We start from the raw sequence: 19,955 nt of genomic DNA, 5'->3' as shown, positions 1-19,955 counted from the left end.
TTTTTTTTTTTTTTTTCTTTTAAGATAAGAAGCCTAATTGCTAAGCATAACTATTTCCTTGATTTGGGTATTAGACAATGCACCTGATCTGTCCTTACCTCAGCTCCACCATTCTTAAAGATGAAGGTTTTATTCAGAAACTTTAGGGTGAATGATAATCCTTTGATGATCTTTCAACTACTGACTCTTTAATTGTTATTGTCCTTGAGACTTGTGGGGTGCGATGGTATTTTGGGTATGGTTTGTATGTCAGTTGCCTTGAACTGAGGTTTTAGTCTCAGAGAACTGTCTTTTTATACCACTGCAAATGGCTCCTGATAGTTGGTACAGAGACTTCCTCTATCTGTCCTTATTAGAAAGAGTGATGGTAACTACTCGGCAGGTGACAGACTCCACTCAGCCTGGTGGGGAGCGGTAGTGGTTGTGGAATCACACACCTTATTAAACATAACCCATGACAGATTGAAGTGCTGTGAACACTTGTTAAATGGTTTGGCAAAAACACAATTCTTTTTGCCAAGTAAAGACTGAAAGTGACACATCTCAAGTTTTCAACAGAACAGTTTTATACCAAGGGAGTAGCTGATTTGGATATTTGAAAAGTATTATATCACTGACAGTTTTTTTTTCTCCCTGTACTTGCATTAAAAGTAGGCCCTTTTCAGAATTTTTAAGATTTTTATTTTGTTTGGGGAAAACTGAACTTGAATGAAAAAATGAAGTAAATATAACCATACGATATTGCCTTCTTGGTGGCCATCATCTATTTGTGAATGTAATGAGTATTGTCTCAGAGATATAGAATTCTAAGGGACCTGGCAGGGTCAACATTGCATGAAAATTTAAAGACAAGCTACTAACTTTCTATTTGCATCTATCCCAGTGGGGCTCTTCTGTAAGGGATTCAGTCTTTTCAAAGAAGTAGATTTTGAGGCTAGAGAGATAGCTCCTGGAAGAGCATTTGTTGCTTTTGAAGGTAACTGTTGAGTTTGGATCCTAACCTCTGTGTCAGGTGGTTCACAAATGCTAGTAACTCCAGTTCCAGATAATCTGACACCCTCTTTTGGTGTCAGTGGACACTATCATACACACATGCACAGATATACACAGATGCTGTGTTAGTCAGTGTTCTATTGCTGTGAAGAGACACCAGAACCATGGCAGCTCTTACAAAAGAAAGTATTCAACTAGATCTTGCTTACAGTTTCATAGGTTTAGTCCATTATCATCATGGTGGGTATCATGACACACAGGCAAGCATGGTACTGGAGATATAGTTGAGAGTTCTACACCACGATCTACAGGCAGTGGGAAGAGAGACTAGGCCTGGTATGGACTTTGAAACCTCAAGACCCATCCCCAGTAACATACTTCCTGGGGTGAGGCTGTACCTACTCCAGCAGGTCCATATTTCCTAATTCTCAAGTAGTGTTATTCCTGGCTACTAAGCATTCAAATATATGAGCCTAAGGTTACCATTCTTATTCAAATGACTATGACCACTTGTGCACATAAAATAGTTTTTAAAAGGATAGATATTTAAGACTCATATATATTCAATACTAAATAATAATACAGCATAATGTCCAGGTGTTTTCCTCCATGACCCAAGGAAATGACTGAGAGCCTATGAATTTATTCATTAGTTTATCCAATAGATATTTTGAGGACTTACTAAATGTCGGGCAGTAAGGGGTCTGAAAAACTTAATTTTTTACTTTTACTCTTAAAAGAAAATTTAACCATATTTATTGGTATCTACTGGTTTGAATGTCAAACGGTGTTCTTTTCTAATGTGTGTTTTTCTACCTGACAGCCTTGACCAATGGATCTCTTTATGGTCTAACAACTATTGCAGTGTCCTAGATATATGTGGCAACCTAAACAATTAGTTTCTAACAGCCATTCTCCACCTGTGGTTTGAGACCCCTTTGGGGGTTGAATGACCCTTTCACAGTGGTTGCATATCAGATATCCTGAATATCAGACATTTACATTATGATTTATAACAGTAGCAAAATTACAGCTATGAAGTAGCAACAAAATAATTTTATGGTTGTGGGTCACCACAACATGAGGAACTGTGTTCAAGGGCCCTAGCATTAGGAAGATTAAGAGCCACTGTATTAGACTGAGCCCAACTGCTGCTCCTGCTAGGAGGAGTCTGTTGCACTATAGGATCAACTGAATCAGATAAGTCCATTGAAGAGTTTTGCATTGACTTAAGGATGGTGGGTATTTCTCAATAAACTCCATGCTCCATGGGGGGCTGTTATGACACCATATATTTCCTTTATAATAGCACTTATAAAATTGAAATGCAATTTCTATTAAATATTCTATTATACTTGGCAGCTCTTAGCTCTAGGAAGGAAGTAATAGTGTCCCTCTTCTTTGTCACCATATACCAATAGTTTAAGTATATTTCTTTGTACCTCATAAGTATCTAAACAATATAAGAGGAAGTTGGAATTACCCACTGACATTCATCACACTTTCTTTGATTCTATAATGTTTTACAAACTCAATGTAGATGTCAGGAAGTAGAGGGTCACTTTGGACCTTGGCAATATCTACCAGGCTACTACCTAGTATAAGATACTCCAAGAATCTAGAATTACTTAACATGACTATAAAAGAGAAAACAACTAAATCTAGACATGCTTTCATTTCAGATATGGTAAATAACAATCTAAAGACATTTTTACCATTCCAGTAAAAAAACATCATGTTCAAAACAATCATTAATCAAATTCTAGAGTAACAATCAAGATAACATTTTTGTATTGGTACTCTTCCAGCTTCACAGTTTTCATTTAGATCAGATTTCATTTAGATTTTTATAGGATGAGAAGAAATATTGAACATACAAAAAAAAACCCCTCACATTTCTTCTAATAAATTCTTACTTAAGCTTGCGTGTTATTTTTAAATAGAACAGCATCGTCATCTTCCTGTGGGAGAAAAAAGGGAAATGTATGGTCAAAACAACCAACTTTGCCTTCAGCAATTTCTTGTTTCTCATGAAAACATAAACAATTCAGTTTAGACAGTTCTGTCTGTAAATACTGACTGGTTAAAGTAAAATATATGGTGCATACATTTTAATGGGTGATTCACTGACAATTGGCATAGAAAACGATAGCTAAAACCGGGGAGATAATGAAAATCTCGAGGAATGCTTTTTGAACCATAGCACACTTGTCTACTTGTCTGTTGATTGTTGAATCTCATCCTCCATGTACAAAGCCTGAAGGATGTGAAGCTAAATAGACAGATCTGCCTTTGAAAGAATTTTCTCAGTCACCACACACACACAGACACACAGAGACACACAGAGACACAGAGACACAGACACACAGACACACAGACACACACACACACACACACACACACACACACACATGCACATACACACTGATGGTGCCCTGTGCTCAGTGATAGTTTGAACTGAATGTTGAGGATGAGTTAAGAAGAGGACCAAACTTGGTAGGCATTGGCAGTCTGAACTAGATCTTCAAACTGAGTTAGAAGTCCACTGCTAGGGAAGCAAGGACAGGATTTTTTTTTAACTTTTTTTTAATTAGATGTTTTCTTTATTTATAATATCTCCTTTCCCAGGTTCCCCTTCAAAAAAAAAAAAAAGAAAGAAAGAAAGAAAAGAAAAGAAAAAAAACTAAACTAGTCCCCTGTTCCCTCCTCCCCTTGCCCTGCTCACCATCCCACCCCCTCCTGCTTACTGGCCCTGGCATTCCCCTACACTGGGGCATAGAACCTTCACAGGGCCAAGGGCCTCTACTCCCATTGATGACTGACTTGGCCATCCTCTGCTATACACATGCTGCTGGAGCCATGAGTCCCCCCATGTGTACTCTTTGGTTGGAGTTTTAGTCCCTGGGAGCTCTGAGGGTACTAATTAGTTCATATTGTTGTTCGTCCTAAGGGGCTGCTAACCCTTCAGTTCCTTGGGTCCTTTCTCTAACTCCTTCATTGGGGACCCTGTACTCAGTCCAATGGATGGCATGAACCTCTACTTCTGTATCAGTCAGATACTGTCAGAGCCTCTCAGGAGACAGCTGTATCAGGCTCCAGGACAGGATTTATTAAGAAGCAAAACATGCAGACATGAAGGAATCAAGGAAGTTGATGTGCAGAGGGATATGAAAGAATTGGTTATGATCAGGAAGCAGTAAATCCGTATATATAGTCCTGTTTAGGAAGCAGTAAATCCGTATATATAGTCCTATAGACTGGAAGATGGGGTGAGAAGGGTGGTTTGCTCCAGTCTTTGAAGGATCCAGAAAACCAAAGAAGTAGGCAGATTATAGAGACAAACAATGCAGCATGCCATGTATGATAACATTAATTACAGTAATCCTGATTAATATAGCAATACTTTTTACATTGCTAAAACAATATATGTAAATTGCCTACATGAGTTTAACTGAATCAGAGTTCAGGAAATGCATTCTACAAGGCGTTCTGTTGTCTTAGGGATAAATAAGAAAAAAAAAAAGAGACACCCAGAGAGAACACTTCCAGGAGAGACAGATCTCTTATAGGAAATAACAAAAGGTGATTGAAGAGATGGGGAAAGGAAGAGGGAAGGAAAGAAAGGGTGACCAGGGAGAGGAAGGAAAAAGCAAATATAGGGAGGAGTGAAGGGGAGAAGGGATGAGATGTGGGACAGTACCAGACTGAAAGCAGTTGAGGTTGACAGTTGAGAGACTTGGACAAGATTAATCTTGAGCAGGAAGGGGATGACTACATCAAAGCAAGATTTTGCCTTCAATCTCAAGATAAGGGATGCTTCTGAAAGTTCCAAACCAGGGAGGTAAAATGATCAGTTTTTCAGTTCTAAATGTCCAGAGAATCTACAGATAGCCAAGTGGTCCATTTGATAGCTGATTCATTGGTATAGAAAAGAGCAATAGATTCTCTTTTTTTGTTGATGTTGTTTGGTTTTTTGTTTTATTTAGGTTTATTTATTTATTTATTTATTATTTATTTATTTATTTTGTGTTTTAGAGGCAGAGTTTCTCTGTGTAACAATGGCTGTCCTGGAACTCACTCTATAGACCAGGCTGATTTCAATCTCAGAGATCTGTCTGCCTTTTATGTCCTGAGTACTGGGATTGAAGACATGTATCACCACTACTGCTTGGCTGAATAAAGAAATCTTAAACTGGGGTGCATATTGGCCAAAGAGTTAAGGCCATACATGGCATGGGGGGGAGGGATTAAAGGAGGAGCATAGCATTTAAGCATGAGAGAGAGAGAGAGAGAGAGAGAGAGAGAGAGAGAGAGAGAGAGAGAGAGAGAGGAGAAGGAGGAGGAGGAGAAGGAGAAGAAAAGGAGAAGGAGAAGGAGAAGGAGGAGGAGGAGGAGGAGAAGGAGGAGGAGAAAAAGAGGAAGAAGAAGAAGAAGAAGAAGAAGAAGAAGAAGAAGGAGAAGAAGAAGAAGAAGAAGAAGAAGAAGAAGAAGAAGAAGAAGAAGAAGAAGAAGAAGAAGAAGAAGAAGAAGAAGAAGAAGAAGAAGAAGAAGAAGAAGAAGAAGAAGAAGAAGAAGAAGAAGTGAGCTTAAAGGGAGTAGAGGACATCATAGTCAAAAGTTCCATGGGCTTGGTGATTGGCTGTGGGAGGTACTAGAGGGTCACCACTAGGCAATGTTGTACTCAGAGGCAATGTCTGATTTATACTTCATTTCAGAAGTGGAGTGTTTATTGACAGTAATAGTTTTATGATATGAAGACAAAACAAATAGATATGAAGTTATCTAGAAGAGTGTGTTTGTGCATGCATGTATGTGGTGGGGGAGTAGAGAGGTCATTTACTTGGGCCTGGGAACCCTCTGTATAGATAAGAGAGCTGTGGGACAACTTTTGTAGCTTTTTTGATGAGGATAAAGAGATGGTGATGGTGATGATGATGATGATAATGATGATGATGACTACAATAATAGAAACAGTCCATAAGAATAGCATGAAGGGACAGAGGAATTTTATAGTGAAGCAGTGAAGAAAGTGCCCATAGAACACTGAAAGGCTGTCAGAGTATGCTTGAGAAAGATGAAACTGTTTTCAAATGCAACAGAAGTGGAGAGATTTCTCAGGAGGAAGCCACAACTTAGGTAAACCAAGAAGGTGGGAACCAGATCCTGCTAGAAAGAGAACCCAGAGTAAGCATGACCTGAACTTATTCTCTAGTACTCAGATTTAAGATGGGAAAGAGGGAGCTGTAGGTTGGGTGACTAAAATTAACTTGAAAGTAATACATGTGAGTTCTGATAGCTTTAAGGTTTCCAAACCTGCTGGAGGGAGAAGGTTGTTCAAGGTTTTAGAGAGGATTAGCTGGGCATACTCTTATCCAATGTGAAAATAATAAGCCACCAGTTCCCCTAAGTGAACTTCGTGTATTTAGGACTGGAGCCACAGCTCTGTGATGCTGCCAGTTGGCCTAATACCTGACTGCAGCTGAGGGATGTAAAGCTACACAGGGCATCACTAGGGATCCATATCCTGGGCACAAGCCATTAACTGTGTTACCGACCCCTTAAATTAGTGTATAATGATGAATTATAGAGATCTCATGTTTTGGTAGGCAGAAAAGCAACAAAAGATTTTTGCTCCATGTCTTTTTCAGAGACTTCATCAGAAAAGACACACTTCAACTTCTTTTTTTTCTTTTTTGTGTATTTAAAGAAATAAATTATAACCTTGAGGGAAGACAGAATCAAAGATCTGGCAACAACATTTGTCATCAATAATGAATGGGAAACATAAAAAAGTTAATTGGGAAAAATTAAGTATCAGTGTAGTGCTTGCACAAATTAGCTCATGGGAATTGTGGTGGGTTTATCTGGCTGACAAGCCGTCTGTATGAAATCCTCCTCCTCCAGCATCCTCAAGGCACTGTGTGGCTTCTCCTCCTCCCCAGCTGATGGTGCCTTCTGTTTCCCTCTGCTGCTCTCTGAGTGGGTTTTGCTCACACTGTAGCTCTAAAGTGCCTGGTCCCTAATGCATACTCTTGTGATCTTGCTGCTGAGTAACCAATCTCAATTTCTGTTATTTACCATCAAATGTATCTCACCCATAAAGCCAGTCATCTCAAAGCATTAATTTTTCCTATTCCATTCAAACATCTAAGGAAGGTCAAGGGTTACTTACGCGAGTAAAGTACTTGCAAGTATGAAGACCTGAGTTTGGTTCCTAGAATCCAAGTAAGAATGCATGGTGTGGTGGCTCACATTTGAAATCCCAGTGCTGGGGGACAAAGATAGAAGGAGGCTCCATGGCCAATCAGTCTAGCCTAATTAGTGAAATTCAGGCCAATGAGAACCTCCATGGGAGATGGGCAATGTTCCTGAGGATGACTCTGTCTGTCTCTGTCTCTCTCTCCCTGTATGTGTGTTAGTGTATGTGTGTGAATGTGTGTGTGTGTGTGTGGTGTCTTTCTTGATTGCTCTGTCTTATTCCTGGAGGCAGTTTCTCACTGAACTGTAAAGCTCACCATTTTTGCGAATCTGGCAACAGCAAAGATTTGGAATCTGCATGTGTCCATCCCACCTCCAGTCCAAGCATGTTGGGACCAGAGACACACAAACACGTCCAGCTTTTGGTGTGGTGCTGAAGATTTGACCTCAAGTCTTCATGCTTGTTATATACAGATCCATCTTTCTAGTTCCTACAGGGAAATTTATTCAGCCATAAAGAAGAATGAAGTCCCGCCATTTATAGGCAAGTGGGCAAAACCAGAGATGATTATATTAAGTGAAATGTACCAGACTCACAAGGACATATATCACAAATTACCTCCTTTAAGTGGAGTCTCAATTCAGACATGCATGCGCCACACATACACATATACAGACACAGACACAGACACACAGACACACACACACACACACACACATACTCAGAGAGAGAGAGAAAGAGAGAGAGAGAGAGGTAGAGGTAGAGGGAGAGGGAGAGAGAGAGAAGAAGGGAGCTGTTTGTGGAGCTGAAAGAGTCTGGGAGGAAGGACGGGGGGAAGTGGAAGTGAGTATAGGTAAACAACATGATATTCCTTTTCTGTTTTCTTGTTTTCATGTGTATGTATGTGTGGATGTACATGTGTGTGTTTAGTATATCTGTGGTGTATGTGTGTGTTCATGCATGTATGTATTTGCATGTGTGTGTGCTCATACATGTGTGTGTTCATGCATGTGTGTATATGTGTGTTTGTATGGAGTATGTGTGTGCTCATGTGTGTGCATTTGCATTCTTTCTGTGAACATGCTGTAGAGGACACATGTTACTGTCTACAATATTCCTTAATGACACTTTCATAATACTATTTTCAACAGGGTCTTTCAATCACACGCAGTGTTGGCCAGGAATTCCCTATCGCCACTTTCCAGGACTGCAATTATTAGGGAGCTACTACTCCAATCTAACATCTCCACGGGCTTTGGGGAATATGAACTCCAGAGTTCTTGCTTGAAGTTCAAATGCTTTAAATAACTGAGTCATCTCCCCAACCGAAAGAATATGACATTGTTAAGGGAAAAGTTTATTATAAACACAAAACACTGTATAATAAGCACATGCTTAACAAAGGGTTCAACCAGAACAAACAGCATTCTAAAGGGATAGTTAAGTTTCTAGGAAGATGGATCATCTGACATTGGAACATATACACATAGCAGTGACTTCTGAAATCCTTCTGTAGAAAGACTTGATGGATAGATAATTGCACTGGGAAAAGGGCCATGCCCAGACATGCTTAGGACAAATGGATGTACCATGTTCATAGAAGCCTTATTTATAATAGCCAGAAATTGGAAACAGCCCAGATGTCCCTCAACAGAGGAATGGATACAGAAATTGTGGTACATCTACCCAATGGAGTACTACTTAGCTATTAAAAGCAATGAATTTATGAAATTCTTAGGGAAATGGATGAATCTGGAGAATATCATCCTGAGTGAGGTAACCGAATCACAAAAGAACACACATGGTATGCACTCTCTGATAAGTGGTTATTAGCCCAGAAGTTCGGAATACTCGAAGTACAATCCACAAACCACAAGAAACTCAAGAAGAAGGAAGACCAAAATGTGGACATTTCATTCTTTCTTAAAAGGGGGAACAAAATACCCATGGAAGGAGTTGCAGAGACTAACTATGGATCAGAGACTGAAGGAAGGGCACTCCAGCCTGATATAGCAGTCTCCTGAGAGGCTCTGACAGTACCCGACTAATACATAAGTAGAGGCTCACAGCCATTCATTGAACTGAGTAGAGGGTCCCCAATGAAGGAGTTAAAGAAAGGACCAAAGGAGCTGAAGGGTTTGCATCCCTTTAGGACAAACAACAATATGAACTAACTAGTACCCTTAGAGCTCCCAGGGACTCAACCACCAACCAAGGAGTACACGTGGTGGGACTGATGGCTCCGGTAGCACGTGTATAGTAGAGGATGGCCAAGTAGGTCATCAATGGGAGGAGAGGCCCTTGGCCCTATGAAGGTTCTGTGGCCCAGTGTAGGGAAATGCCAGGGCCAGTAAGTGGGAGAGGGTGGGGTGGTGAACAGGAGGAGGGGTGAGGGAACAGGGGTTTGTTCTTGTTGTTTTTTGTTTTTTTTTTTGGCGGGGGGGAGGAGAAACTGGGAAAGGAGAAATCATATGACATGTAAATAAAGAAAATATCTAATAAAAAATAAAATAAATTAAAAAAAAAGAAAAACTGAGTTGATACTGATAGGCAATAACCTAAGTTACATGGTTCTCCTGTTAGACTGAGGGCATACGGGGGGCCCTGACAAATGTCTGGTGGTTATTTCTCTTTTTTTTAAATATATAGTTGGTCTTGACAAAATGCACTAGAGATACATTAGTTCATGGGATTAACATTACCTACATGAAACCTTGGACCTGCCCCTTTACTTCCAGTACCCTTGGAGTATCCCTGATAAACTTTCAAAACTGTACTGTATGAATCAACAAGATAAGGACCTTTGGAATGAAATGCAAGATAACTGACTTAACAACTGTATCCTTATCTGTTGATTCATGGAAGAGTTGTTCAAAAGTTTCCTGACCTATGCAGTATAATTTTAATAGACTATAGTGATTTTGAAATACAAAAACATTTAGCAAATATTCAATGATCAAAAAAAAAACTGACAAAACAATTTCAATGTTGTCATTATTGTTCTACTGCATATAAAGTAACTCTGAAGTACTGAAAAAAGTAAGTTTGTGAAGTGGGTTCACATGTATGCAAGTTCACACATGAATTGAAAATTTCAGAATGCAAATTAATAATAATGATGTTACATATATTCCCAACAAGAATCAATGTGGAAAGGATTTTAACTGTGACCTGTATGATTATGGATTATGTAAATTGATTGCAAAAAGTATGAGAAAAGTCTTAAGAACACTTTTATATTGATAAATCTGTTTCCCAATTTATGTTCTGTTCTTTTGGATTCAATTTAAATAATAACAGCTTGACAAAGGAGTTAAAGAATTTAATCAATTTTAATAGTCTTGGTTTTGAAGTAGATAGTACATTTACTTCCAAGTTAAAATAATTCTTCAAAAAGATACTTCCAGTTTTGTTCACATAAATAACACTTTTTACATAAACACTATATGGTAACAACTTAGTTATTTATAATATTTGAGTCACATTTGAAACAACTTGGGACTGCAAATCTACTTTTTCAGTATTAAACTCTTATCAGGTATATCCAGATGAGAATTTAGCACCTGCATCCAGATGCTCTGTAAGTATCCTACATAAAGGTTCAAAAGATGTGCAAAAACCATTTTACTTGTCTTTTTTATTGTTTAATGTTGAAATAATATATTAGAAAAATAAAATTAAATATCATGCTATTAAAATTAATGCATGCAATCCTATTTTACATATCTGACTTCTGTTGAACTCCTGATTCAAAACTTCTCATGTAAGAAGGAGAAAGAGATACCCTCTCCCCTGAAAAAACTCATAAAAGGTATAAGCTTACATTTTGTAAATGATTCTGATGTGTAGTATTTCTGAGCCTTCCTGGCAATGGTAGAAACAGAGTGAATTGCCAAATCATTGGCTGTATGTTATATAGCCAAGGCTAAAAGTGGCAAGGCAGTTGTAACTGGGTTACTACCTCACTGAGCTTGCAATAATATAGTATCCTTCAAATTCTGCCCAGCTTTTATATGAATAAGACTTCTGAATCAAGTGGAAGTTGATGTTCTCCATAGCCTCTGACCCTTCACACTACTGAAGCACACCATCCATGCTAATAGTCATCTTTAAGATGTGATATTAGTTTGGTTTTGACCACAAGGATGTAGAAAGATGGTTATTTTTTTTCAAGAAAGTTGAATACAAATATTCCCACTATGGTAGTTTGAATATTCATGGCCCACGGAGTGGCAATATTTGGAATTATGGCCTTGTTGTAGGAAGAGTTTCACTGTGGGTGTGGGCTTTAAAACCCTTGTCCTAGCTGCCTGGAAGCACCATCCCTGCCTAGACACTCCCATGTTCTTACCTTGATGATACTAGACTAAACCTCTGAACCTGTAATCTAGCCTCAATTAAATGTTGTCCTTGTAAGTGTTGCCTCGGTCATGGTGTCTGCTCACAGTAGTAAAATCCTAACTAAGACACCCACCATGGAGGCAGAGATAGTTTCTGTTCCATAGTGCATAAAACAAACAAAACACTTAACATGTATTACATCAGAACAAATTAGTTCAATAGTGGAAATACAGAACCATGTATTGAAATGCAACACATTCACTTTCTAACATAGCTAGGGTACCATCTATGGTAAGTGCACAAATTATTTTTTTCTCATAAAGGAAACTGTCTTTGAGAAATGTAAAAATGGTTTTGTTAAGTCTATACCACAAGTCTGATGTTTATGGATTTCAAATTGCAATTTGTTGCAAATTTTGAAAATCAAGTTGAGAAAAAATTATACCCAAGTATTTAGTGTGCTACATCTCTTAATATCACATAATACATCTACAGCTAAAGTATTGAAAGTTTTAAGTTTTATACCAATATATTTTTGATACTGTTAGGAATGTTTGGTATTCTAATAATAATTGTAATGTTGCTAGGCTGGCGACCCATATATTATATATATACACACAGTGTTATGAAGTGAATATTGCAAAATAATGATCTCTTTAATCATATGCACATCTATAAATCATTTTCTATTTTGTATATTAATTCAAGGCATCCTTGCCTTGGCAAACACTCAAGTATTGTTAAGATTTACAAATTATCAATGGATGTTTAATTCTAATGTCAGGTAACATTTATTGATTGCTTTCCCACTGTTGAGAGGAGTAGCTCACTATGTACTGGCTTATCAAATTCATTGTATATTTGCTGAAAATGTCTCAATAGTTCCCAAAAGTTCACTCTATTAGTTTGAAGATTTTACTTTTGTTTTTTCTTAATATGACTTTCCCTTTTGTTCACTGCTGCAAATTCCAAAACCACTTATCATGCATTTTGTGATGAGCTTTCTCCAGCTTCCTTCAGCTTTGTCTCTTGAGTTACAGAACTAGCTTTTGCCAGTTGCTTACTGTTGCATCCCTAAAATTCCTCTCTTTTGGTTTGAGAAAATGCACTTTTCAATTTAAAAAATTTATAATTTCAGTGACTATTTCAATTTAATTATGTATTATATTTTATATGGGCTTCATCATAATATTCACATAAATACAAAATAGCACAAAAATATATAAAAAAATCATTTATATTTTATTGGTACCCCTCAGTTTTATATATATGTATATATATATATACACACATATATATACATATATATACATATATCTATACACATAAACATATAAAAATATATAGTGTGTATATATATGAACAATTTTAAGAATTATGCATGTTCTTGATATATGCTCTAGATGGAGCAAATATCATATTCTCTGTATAACACATAATCCTAGAAAAACAGTGCTAAGTTTAACAGGAATTTATTAAACTCTGCTTTATCCTTTAAATTCACTAAAATTAATTCAAATTAAAACCTATTTTTTTATTTTGCTACTTACTTAACACCTAATAGTTACAATTAGCTCGTGTGGTTATTGTAATGGGTACCATAGGTCTAGATCTTCTGGAAACCTTGTGGAATATCACATTTGCCCAATATATGAATGGCTTTTATTAACTCAGCTAGATGAGGAGGAGATAGCTTGAATGTAGAGTGGTTTTGTAAAACACATGCTTCAGGAAGTACAAGAGGAATTCTGAAAACATACTGTGACCCGTGATGGTTATGTAAGCTTTAGGAACCTAGTTGTCAGAGGTTTGGCACAACATCCCTGCAAAGGAAAGGGAAATTGTCATATACTGCTTTCTGCTTTGGAGAGTAGAGCACAGCAAACTATGGGTTATGATCCCTTTGTGAGTTGAATCGCCCTTTCACAGGGGACACAAATCAGATATCCTACATATCAAATATTTACATTATGATTTATAACAGTAGCAAAATTACAGTTATGAAGTAACAGCAAAATAATTTTATGGTTGGAGGTGACCACAACATGAGGGCCACAGCATTAGGAAGTTTGGGAACCACTGCTCTAGCTCAATTGACAGCATAATCTACATGGAGAAATGTCTCTGTGGCCCATGTGCAAAATAATAGAATAGATAGATTGTCAGAGCCCAGAACAAGACAATTGTCTATAGCTTTGGTACCTTGTTAATATCATCCAGTTATAAATACTGCTTTTAGTTCCTCAGATGATAGGATGAAATGAGAGCCTTACCCAAGCTGTACAAATATACTGCTTGGACTGATTCCAGAGCATTTCTTTCTCTGTTCTAACTATCTCTAGGCCTAGGCCTGGAAGCCTCTAGCCTCTGTACAATCTATTCTTCCATGCTGACAGATTCAATTAAACTTCTCTTGGTTTCTGACTAAATTGCTCTGCTTGGTCTCATACTAACTTTGGCAATATGTTTTAATCTTCTGACTACTTCTCATTCTCTGGCTTGTTTAATCTTCACCTGTGTCTAGCTTGTTCTCTGCAACCTGTCTCTGTACAACTGTCCAGATAAAACTCCCATATATACACACACTCTACATTCTCTCTCTCTCTCTCTCTCTCTCTCTCTCTCTCTCTCTCTCTGTCTGTCTCTCTCTCTGTCTCTCTGTCTCTCTTTCTCTGTCTCTCCCTCCCTCCCTCTCCCACCGCTGTTAAGTACCTCCTTTTCTCTGTTGTTCTCATGTGAGTTGGGTGTATCCTATCCCTGTCAAATGTTTCTCTGATTTATCACTTTGTTTGTCCCTCAATTGGATATCACTTACAAACAGGGCTGTTTTTTTTCTACAAACTAACTTTAACTTCAGTATAAGGGTTAAAGGTGTGTACTAAGGGCCTGTTTTTATTCTAGCTAGGTCATACTTTAATCCAAGATGTGTTTGCATTCTATCTGGATCATATAGGCCAGAGCAACCATGTTGCTGTATTAAAATGCTTATATATCCAGTAGACCTCATCTTGTTGGGGGTTGGGTATATCAGTGGATGAAAAAGATGTCACAGGGGAAATGAGACAAGCTCTAGTGACTGAATCAGAATTCAGTTCTAAAATAAACACTATCCCCAATAAAGATTTGGAATAGAACTTGGTATAGATAGAATGCCTGACAATGGAGCATCAAATAAACATGAGGCTAGAACTTTTCATCATTATCTGAGTCCTTGACAATCCCACCAATAGAGTGGCTAGATAGGCCCACACAACCATTGAGAAAAGAAAGTGCATTTAAGATGAACAGCATGGAAGGCCCAAGTTCATGTACAGAGATTCCAAATCTCTGTGGTGCCCACAGTTCTTGAATTTGTGAGTGTCCTTCAGCGTGTGCTCATGCTCATTGACATGTGGAAGATCCCTTACAAGCTATTGACAAAGAAGAAAAAGACCTGATCTTATTTATACATCTGTCAATTTATTCACAAAAGCCAACTGTAACATCTTGACCCCATAGTCTTAGGGTTGCCTTCACAAACAAGAACAAGAGAAAACTCTGTTCATTGTAAGAATGTCAAATTCTTCTCTGAGACACTTAACTTTGTATGAGAAGACAAATGTCCCTGAATTTTCTATCTTCAGACTCATGAGCAACAACAAATATGAATTAGAAGGTCAAAAGTAAAGAAAACTGGGCCAATGACATATGAATAGGCAAATGGGGAGTGTCACAAAGCACAAGAAGTTTTAAAATACTTATTAATGCCTAATAGAGACTGCCACAGGAACACTAAATAACCAAGTAGGCAAAAATGACTCATCCTGATGATGCCAGCCAGCCTCTAACATCAGCTCATTCAATGCTGGCATGATGGAAGTATAGAAAGACGAGGCATTGTTGCCGGTTCAGATCTGGATGACACTTGTGACCTCAACAATGTGGTCTTACTTAAGAAGCAGGAAATGTCTGCTGTCATCCACAACTGTCCAGTCTGTAGCAATGGAGACCAATGCTGAATAGCCTTATGGTATCATTCTTTGAAAATACCAAGTAGCTTCTTGGTAGCAAATGAGAACATTGGGCCTCTTAATTTCATTTTCAGAGGAATGTGAAATTGCCAATGTGTGTGTGCTCTTTTTGTTGGCAGAGCTTCAGACTGTACCACTATTCAATTATTTATATAGTGTTATGTAAACTATTAAATTGAACCCCAGTGTGGAGAGGGAGGGAGAAAGGGAGTAAAGGAAGGGGGAAAAAGAGAGAAAAAAGAAGATAGAATCTGAGAACAGAAATAGAATCTAAGAAATGGGAGGACTATAGATTATACAGTCTGTGAGCCATGCTAAGAAGTTTGGAGCATGCTAATATGGATGACATCGGGAGGTTTTACAAAGGCGAATGACATGATCAAATTTGCCACCAGCCCCTTATTATCTTTGACTTTACTTCTTTACCACATTTGTTGACAAGAGGAGGATGTGAAGTTTGGAACTGAATTACATCCTCATGAGAGTCAGGCCTCTGTCCTATTTATTTATCTCAGAAGAAAGCCCTCTCATTTTTATAATAAGACAATTGCCAAGACAGATTTTTTTTTTCAAGTTACAAAAACCTACAAAAGGGCTAGGGGATCTTTGCCTGCTCGTATTTGTGAAAACTAAGAGTGGAATATAGAAATGCTCAAAGAGCATGTTTGAATACACTTCTTTGTAAAACATGACAGAAAGGAGTGATTATTTAAATTGGACAGGACTTTGCATTCCTGGCTCCTTGGTGGCAATGCCTTTTGTGTGAACTCTCTTACTAGAAAAAATGTCACAAAGGATAAAAAATGAGTCCAATAAGTTTTATTCAATTTCAGAGTCTATTATATATTCTGTTTTACACAAAGCATATAATTTTAAATTTCATAGATAGGCACGGTGAACATACACTTGGTAGATATACAGCTATTTGTACGGGTGAAATTGAAACCCTCCAGGGAGGGAACATTAATAATTCCTCCTTGTAAGACAGAACAGCTATCTCATATCCCAAACAAAGCCCGGCTAGCACAAAAGTGATTCACGGTCATTTATGAAAACTGATTACCAATCACTAGATCTTAGAGCCATGGCAACCTTTATTTTTCAATCTCATAAACAATAAAGCTCCCTTTTGTTAAACACACGAGGGACCTCTTTCCCACAGAGGAGTTAGTAGATGCAAAAGCTAATTTTCCAGATCTAACAGCAGGCATGAGAGCTGATGAATACATATATGATAAATACATATTTCAGTAGAAAGAAAATGTCAGTGTGTATATGTATTATATAGAATTTTCTTTCACTCAGATATTGATACAAGGGAAGTGACTCCTTTTCAGTGCCACAAAGGCAAACATTTTCCCTGATAAGATGACTTAACAATATTCAGTTCATTAATCCCTGATAAAGCCATCTTCATATTTAGCTTAAAAGGTTCTTTCAACAAGATATTAAAATTGTAGTTTCTGTGTTTAACAATGAGAAACAAGGGATCATGGTAATTCCTGGCTTATGTCTTAATCTCACTATTTGTTAAAGATATTAGACAAATAGTTTGCCAATTTTCTGTCATCAAAATGTCCTAAGGTGTACCAAGTAGAACCAATATGACTCTGTGACAAGTGGATCCTACTAGGGTCCCTTTTCTCTACTTCACTGGTCTAATAACAAGTTAGATAGATAAGAGAAAGCAACAAGGTCATTTTTCTACTGACCTTCGCTTGTTCTGTCCATGTCTATTATGTACCCTATGGAGATAGCAAGTTTCTAAGGCCAGCTTGAAAGCCTGGAAGAGCATTCACACATCATGGTACCAGAAATATTGGTCAAGGGCTACAAAATATGATACTCCATAAACAGTAAGCAGACAGTGGAGAGAGAGAAGAACAAAGACAAATGTCTTCCTACTTTCCACCATGTGCCCAATTGCTCTTGCATTTGAAAGGCCTCCCTAACAGATTTTAGTGCAGGGTTAACTGAAGAAGTTTAATCAGTGCTAAACCACACCATAGTTTGAGCTACATCCAAGCTCATTGACCAGAGTTGAGCAACAGTTGAAGTTCTAGAGGTACACTAGTGGTTTTGGTCCACATAGCCATGTGATGTGAAATATGGAGGGCTAAGGTCACAAAAACACAGAGAGGAATCTTTAAAATAAGAGAGGAGGAGATGAGTTCCTAGAGAGGTGACTATGCTGCTGAAAGAGACTACAAAATCTTCTAAAGACTTTAAAGGAGAAGTTATTTGGACTCCTCTGGATCATTTGTATAAGATTACCATCTCACAGAGACTTTGAGGTAAAGAACAAAGATATGTAGGTCTCTCTGGCCACAGTGCACTCTCATGCTTTAGGAGTGTTTACTTTGCAATAGCCCCTTAGGCTCATCTTTAAAAGTACCTCCCATGGCTCTGACAGGCACTCTGCCTGTCTATACTGTGCTTTGTGTCTAATCTGAATTCATTCTGCAGGGGTCATACATACTGGGGAGCTATAGGGAAGCCAGAGCTGAGATACGGCAAACTGTTCAGCTGGCAGGGCAAAGGTAGTTCAAAAACTTCGGTCCAGTTCTGACTTTAAGAACAATCTTTACTTCTTGTTCTGCACCACATACACAATCCCTCCTGGGTCTGTTCTAAGCTGTGTAAGCAGATAATTTCCAATTTTTCAATGACATTTTTAATAGTTGCCTTCTGGAATTCAGCTTTCAAGGGATTTCCTGATAAGAGCCATGTAATCAGGATGGGATCTCTTATTAAAAGGATTTTCTTTTTCCAAATCTTGAAAAAAGTCTGTTTCTCTCTTCTCAAATTATCAGGCTATCTATCAATAATTGAAGGTGAGATTGAAACTATGACCTTGGCAGGTAGCGTGGAAGATTTGCTGAAGTTGTTCAATAGTGTGAGCCAGTTTTTAGATTATGGAGTGGTTTTTGAACTGTATTAAAAGTAAACTTCTTTTTATACTCTTTGGGGCCCTGGGGACAAGTTCATTTATTCAACAAATATTTCATTTATTCAACAATGAGTACCATGGAAGTAAAGTAAAAGAGCAAATTGAGAACATTTCTACTCACCCCTTTTCATGGTATTGCTGGTGGGTTCATTTCATGGCCCAGTTACTACATTGTCACAATACCAAGGTCTGTTCAACTTTTATCTAAATAGCCAATGTACTGAATTAAAATGCAGACTCTAGGATCCCAGAATTCTCAGATTTTAGGTACATCCAGTAGCCTAAAGAGAAGACAAAGCATCTGTATTTAACAGGTTTGATCAGATGGCTCTCATGAACACTACAGTCTTAAGCTATTACAAATTGTAGCTACAGACCTGCTTGTCTAACTTAATTGCTTAATCTCCACAATTGTACTTTCCATTCCTTTAATTTCTTTGTTAGGTAAAGCAGCAGATAGTAAGAGAAATATACCCATGGGGTCGTTCAGAGAGGGATATAAATATATGGAATTAACAAACAGAAAATGCCTAGAAGAGTGCTTAGAAGTGCTGTGCTACTTGTCTCCATTATAATTCAATTATTGTCACTTTGGATTTCCATTTTGGTCCCTCTTAGATGGCAGCATTTTCTGTGAAGATGTAGGAACTTGATAAGTGTCATGCTACACTAAAGTCTTTATTTACTTATGTAAGTTGCTTGGTAGATATAATGCACTACTGAGGTCTTTTGTAACTCAGCTCTCAGTGGCTTTATTCTGACTTAAATGTGAAATTCTGTTCTGTACAATCAGTGTATCCAGAAATCTGATGTATTGCCACCATATCAAGCTATGATACAACAGTGATCATATAGTGATCATATATAAATCAAGAATACTGGTTATGCCAAGAAAAAGTTCCTTCTGCGTATATCTATTAAGAGTGAAGAAACAATTTGGTTTGTACAAAATAAGCAAACATTCCCATAGTTCTCTGTTTTCTATAGAGAGCCTTCTCTATGTTGAACTATATGAAACCCATTATTTCCTGAGCCCTGCTTCCTGTTGCAATGTAGGGTCACTCTGGTCCACCAGCACAAACCCTCCTATCATGAGGAGAGACCCTGCCTTGGTCCATTCAAATTATCTTAGTGACTTACTTTTTGGACAGTTCTATTATCTCTTAAATGTGCAAATAAGATGTTGTCTTAATCACTGTGGGTTTGAGTCCACTGGGATTCCTGGGCTAGGGAGGTTAAAAAAAAAATCAAGAAGTGGCTATTGAAAGGGAGATGTGCAAACAGAAGACCATCAAACACAGGAATAGAAGGAAACTCAAGGAAAGAAACAATCAGGGGCTACTTATGGCAAAGGAAACGACCTGCCAGCTTTCAACCTTTCTCCTGTATTAACTCAGGACTCATTTAGAAAGAAGCCTAACTCAGAGATCAGGAGTCACGAAGGAAAGGTTGCATCATGTTG

Source organism: Mastomys coucha, unplaced genomic scaffold, assembly GCF_008632895.1.
Source record: "Mastomys coucha isolate ucsf_1 unplaced genomic scaffold, UCSF_Mcou_1 pScaffold6, whole genome shotgun sequence".
Taxonomy (NCBI): domain Eukaryota; kingdom Metazoa; phylum Chordata; class Mammalia; order Rodentia; family Muridae; genus Mastomys; species Mastomys coucha.
The sequence above is the reverse complement of the archived record's forward strand: the minus strand, read 5'-3'. Positions refer to the sequence as shown.